Source organism: Gekko japonicus, unplaced genomic scaffold (assembly GCF_001447785.1).
Source record: "Gekko japonicus isolate JY-2015 unplaced genomic scaffold, Gekko_japonicus_V1.1 scaffold1404, whole genome shotgun sequence".
Taxonomy (NCBI): domain Eukaryota; kingdom Metazoa; phylum Chordata; class Lepidosauria; order Squamata; family Gekkonidae; genus Gekko; species Gekko japonicus.
In genome coordinates this window covers 335,003-340,870 of record NW_015174882.1, presented here as the reverse complement: position 1 = coordinate 340,870, position 5,868 = coordinate 335,003, and positions in this window count along the sequence as shown.

Below are 5,868 nucleotides of genomic sequence, written 5' to 3'. Positions count from 1 at the left end.
GTAGCAGGAGAAGAGGCAAATAGTTCCAATTCTGCTGTGACTGTTGTGGTTTTTTCCTCTGGTCTTTACCCAATCTATGCAATAGAATGATGCTGAAGTAATACAGTTTTTTTAAGCAGTGTTATAAGCCAGTGGAGTGAAGATTATAGTGGGGATGTAAGCCACCTTCTGCTTCTGCATCTTTTTCCAGCTCCCTGTGCCCCACAGAACTATTGCTAATGTGGGGAGGATCCTAAGGATCAATGTGGAATGCAGTGTCTATGTGTGTGGGAGGAGTGTCACAGACCCTCCAGACTCTCAGCTTTCCTCAGCTGCCTGCTTTGCTCTCTCTCCAAGATCTTTGCACTGTGCACTGTGTTGGCCAAAAGCCAAGGGGCTGTGTGTTTAAACTTACATGACAGGACCTGCAGAAGTCTATCCCAGATACCAGAAAGGAGGAGCGCTTGCTTTTTCCTTGTGTTTAAGCTATAATCACTACCACCAGCAGAGGAATTGTCTCTGGGATTGTCTGTGATCCATATATATCCCCCCCCCCGCCCTCCTGCAAGATCAAGAATTATGTGAGCATTTGTGTGAGACTGAAAACGGATCTGGGCACACCCCTCATGTCTCTTTGCAGAAACTGTGAAGTTCATCACCAACTAACAGGTGATGGTGAAACAAACAGCCTTAAGCAACTTGGGTGGCCTTTTCTTCAAGCAATCCCACTAGAATCCCATGGATCATGGTTTTAAAAGAACTTATTGACCTCCTATATATTTTAGAAAGCATGTGTACCTGAAAACCGTCTATAGGAAGATACAGTTAAGGCAGAATAGTAAAAGGGAGCATTAGATTAATTGATTCATATATATACAAAGTGTGTATATATTCTCTTTTATGAGAATGTGTCCAAGACTGAGGATTGTTAGAGATCAGACCTCCCCTTTGTCTCATGACATGGAGCTGCAGAAGCCTGTCCTAGGTACCAGAATCCGGATCTCCATCGCAGGCTAGCATATTTATGGACTTTTCCCTAGCTTGGGAGTTCTCTTCTTGGGCCAGGGATACAGGTTCATTTTTTTGCTCCAAGGCTACCCTCGACCAATCACTTCAAAAGTACATTTTAAAGGGGTATTGTATGCAATGAGAGGCCAGGGCAATTGACAGCCTAGCTCAAAGGGTGATTCAGTTGCTCCTCAGCACATCTGTCACTATAAACATCATATATCTTGGGATGCTGTTTCCCAATTCCAACAGATAAACCTGTGAAATTCTAAGAAAGCATATTTATCCTTTCTGAACAGGGGTGGTTTCAGTGAGACAGGAAAATTAATGGAAAAACATAGTTGCCTTATACTGAATCAGACCATCAGTCCATCAATATCAGTATTTTCTACTCAGACCAGCAACAGCTCTCCAGGGTCTCAGGTGGAGGTATTTCACATCACCTACTACCTGGTCCTTTTTAGCTGGAGATGCCAGGGATTGAACCTGGAACTTTCTGCATGCCGAGCAGAGGCTGTACCACTGAGCCACAGCCCCTCTTTATAGCTCTCCAGGGTCTCAGGTGGAGGTCTTCCACATCACCTACTGCCTGGTCCTTTTTAACTGGAGATGCCGGGGACTGAACCTGGGGCCTTCTACATGCCAAGCAGAGGCTCTCCTGCTGAGCCATGGCCCCTCCCTAAATAGGGGGATAGTTGTCCTCTAAAGCAAACCTAAGCTAAAAAAAGGTTTGTAAAATAAGTCCACTTCACTGGACCAGCAAGTAAAATGTGAAACAAAAATTACACTGTGAATAAAAGAAACCCAAACCACAACACACTTAAGTCTTATTTATTGGTAGACTGACATCCCCCTTTTTCAAAATAAGAAAAACCCAGTAAGATTTTGCAAAACTAATCATCATCTGAAAAACAAGAGTTGAACAACATTCCTCAGAGTACAGCATAAAAACCCGAATGAATGAATTAATGAATTAATGAAAAAGCCCCACTCACGCATAAATGCCAAAAACCACTTCCCATGTTGTCCCTGAGATTTCCCAAACCTTCAGGGGCAGTTTTTTTTGGGGGTAGAAGAACACTGGAGATAAAGAAAAGGAAAGGGAAGGAAAGGAAAGGAAAGGAAAGGGAAGGAAAGGAAAGGGAAGGAAAGGGAAGGAAAGGAAAGGAAAGGGAAGGGAAGGGAAGGGAAGGGAAGGGAAGGGAAGGAAGGAAGGAAGGAAGGAAGGAAGGAAGGAAGAAAGAAAGAAAGAAAGAAAGAAAGAAAGAAAGAAAGAAAGAAAGAAAGAAAGAAAGAAAAGGTAGCCAAGATCTCTTCTCCAAGTTTTGTTCATGGAAACTGGGCTTTGGTCCAACTCTGCTCTTCTGTCCAACATGTATACATTTGAGAAAATAACTTTTTTTAATTGCCAAAATACTTTTTTTTGAGGAAGAACTTGTATGGTTTATATGTTCATATGTTAGGCATTTTTCCCTTCATTTGTGGAGACTTGCCCCGTGGAGCTAAAAGGGCCTGCCCTGGCTTCCCAAACCAGGAAAGGGCTGCAAGAAGCGTATGCCCAGTCCAGAAGAATTGGTAGTAATTCCTGTCACTTGATTATAAGAACCCAAGTAGCTTTTAAAGTTGCCAGTTGCCTGGAGGGAAAAAAAATGTCCTGTCCCTTTAATAGAGGTTTGATGGGACGTTATATACCAGATGATATTATTCATCTCTGCACCATGAATAGCTTCAGCTGCTCATTTTCACACATTAATAGACATCTTTCTCCAGGCCTACTGGCAAACATAGTAGTAGCTCCTACCACTCTTACATTCTCCATCCCTCCTCTCCATCAGCTGAATATTTACTGACCTGCTCTGTATGACTCAGACTGTCAACAATCGTTTTCAGTAGGTGAGGAGGATGCAGATTCAGCTGTCCAGCAGCTAAGGGACCATTCGAACTTTAATGAACCAGGGCTTCAATTTTGGAGAGGAGACGGACTCATTTCAGTTGTATACACACTCTTATTTGAATTAACATGAACTGGAGGCCCTTTGGCTGTCTTTTGATTCAGTCTGACACCTTCAGCTGGCTGGTGAAGGCTAGCAGTGAGAGGTTACGAGGTCCCCTGGAAGATATTGTGAATCTGTCCCTGGGTTCAGGGTTCTTTCCAGAGGGGCTGAAGGAAGTGGTGGTTATTCTGCTCTTGAAAAAACCAAATTTAGATCCTATGGATCTGACCAATTACTGCCCAATCTTGAATCTTTTGTTTCTGGCCAAAGCAATTAGGAGAGTGGCAACAGAACAGCTCCAGAAAGTCCTAGATGACACATTGGTGTTGGATCCATTTCAATCCAGCCTCCACCCTGGCCACTGGTCACCCTCATGGACGATCTCTGCAGGAAACTGGATCGAGGCAGGTCGGTGCTGCTGATATCACTCGACCTTACAGCACGTTTGACACAGTCAGTTACCATCTATTGACTCACCGCCTTGCCAGTGCTGGAATTTGTGGGGTAACCTTGCAGTGGTTCACCTCATTTCTCCACAGTTGGGGACAGAGGGTGGTGCTGGGAGGGGTAGTACCTGCTGGAATGTGGGGTTCCTCAAGGAGCACTTCTCTCCCTGATGTTATTTAACATCTACATGCACTCCCTCACCCAGCTAGAGTGGAGTTTCAGGCTGGGGTGTCATCAATATGCCAATGACACCCAGCCATTTCTGTTGATGGGTGGCCGGCCGGATGCCATTACCGGGAATTTAGCCGAGGGTTTGGAGGGTGTGGCTGAAACTGAATCTGGGTAAGACAGAGGTTCTGTGGCAGGGGGGAGCTTTGGCTGGGTTGCCTACTCCTAAGTCTTGATGTTGTGCCCCTATCACTGGCACCAACCATCAAGAGTCTGAGTGCAACTCTGAACACCTCTTTGTCTACGGAGGTCCAGGTCATGAAGGTTGCCAAGTTCTTTCAACTGCGCCAGGTTAGGCAACTGGCTCCCTACCTGTCTTGCCCTGACCTAGTCACAGTAATCCATGCAATGGACATCTCCAGGATAGACTAGTGTAATTTGCTCTATGTGGGCCTACCCTTGTGCCTGACCTGGAAGCTCCAACTGATCCAGAATGCAGCCGTGCAGGTCCTCATGGGGATCCCCCAGACAGTACACATTCAACTTGTGTTGTGCAAGCTGCACTGGCTCCCAGTGGAGCACTGGATCAGGTTCAAGGTCTTAGTTTTGATCTTCAAGGCCCTTCATGGTCAGAAACCCACATACCTCCAGGATCACCTCAGTATGCCCCCAGAAGAGCGTTATGCTCCTGGTGTTCCCTGGTCCGAGAGAGATCCAGCAGTCCTCAACTAGAGCCAGGGCTTTTGTGGTGGAACACTCTGCCAGAGAACGTCCACGCCCTGCAGGAGTTATTACCTTTCTGCAGGGCATGCATGCAAGGAGACAGTGATGGCAGAATATGAAATCTGGCACTCTCCCACCCCCTCCACCTTCTGTAACCCCTCCCCCCAGGAGGCCTGTAGAACTGAAATCTTTTCTTCCACTATCTTGGAATGTGTACTGTTTTACTTGTTGATATGTTTTAGGTATTTTTAATCCTGGTTTTAAATTAAACTATTTATTGTATTTGTTTCTGTTATAAGCCACCCTGAGCTGTGCTTGCAGGGAAGGGTGGTCTAATAAATCTAATGTAATAAACAAACAAACAAATAAGATCTAAAGACTTAGTAAATCAGAACCTGTGAAAAAGTCAGAACATATGAGAGTAGTGAGAAAGAGAGAAGAGAAAAGCATCTTTGGTCATCTAACCACTTTAGCCCCTGTTATAAACAGTTGATGTAGCCTGTCCAGCCATCCTCCAACAGATTTCGTTTTGGGTGGTGGGTGGGGAATTCCCATAATGATTTTTAAAACTGTTTGTGTGAGATCCATAGCCAAGAAAGTCTCCCCACCCCCAATGCTCCCAAACCTGCACTCTGTTTCCTAATTTTAGTATCAGCAACCTACCAACAATCCAAGTGGGTACAATAATTAATACAAGTACTTTCTTCCTGCTGCCTAGACACTTAAAAGCACATAATAATTTGGACCCGGCCAAATTGGCCAACTATTTGGGCAAACTTATTGAGAGAGCGGTGGCGATACAACTACAGGGCTTTCTAGATGACGCTTCTGTCCTCGATCCCTTCCAATCCGGCTTCTGCCCTGGTCATGGGACAGAGACAGTACTGGTCGCTCTGACTGACGACCTCCGTAGGCATCTGGATCGTGGCGGTGTGGCGGCACTGTTGTTGTTAGATCTGTCGGCCGCGTTCGATACGGTCGACCATCAGTTGCTAGCACACCGCCTCACCGACGTGGGGATTCAGGGGCTTGCCCTTCAATGGTTGGCCTCTTTTCTCCAAGGTCAGGGACAAAGGGTGGTGATAGGGAATCAGCGGTCCTGGAGGTGGCCTCTCGAATGTGGGGTACCTCAGGGGGCAGTGCTATCCCCGATGTTGTTTAACATCTACATGCGCCCCCTTGCCCAGATTGCCCGGAGTTGTGGGCTTGGGTGTCATCAATATGCAGATGACACCCAGCTTTATCTGATGCTGGGCGGCCAGTCGGAATCCACTCCAGATGACCTTCATCGGGCGTTACAGGCCGTGGATGGTTGGCTCAGACTGAGTCGGCTGAAACTAAACCCGGCAAAGATGGAGGTCCTGGGTCTGAGTTGTATCGGTTCGGGGTTGGGGCTCCCTCTCCCGGCCTTCGACGGGGCGCCTTTGGTGCCAGCGCCGGAGGTTAGGAGTTTGGGTGTGCTCCTGGACTCCTTCTTAACGATGGAGGGCCAGGTAGCAGCCACTGCCAAGTTGGCCTTTTACCATCTTCGGCTGGTGCGGCAGTTGGT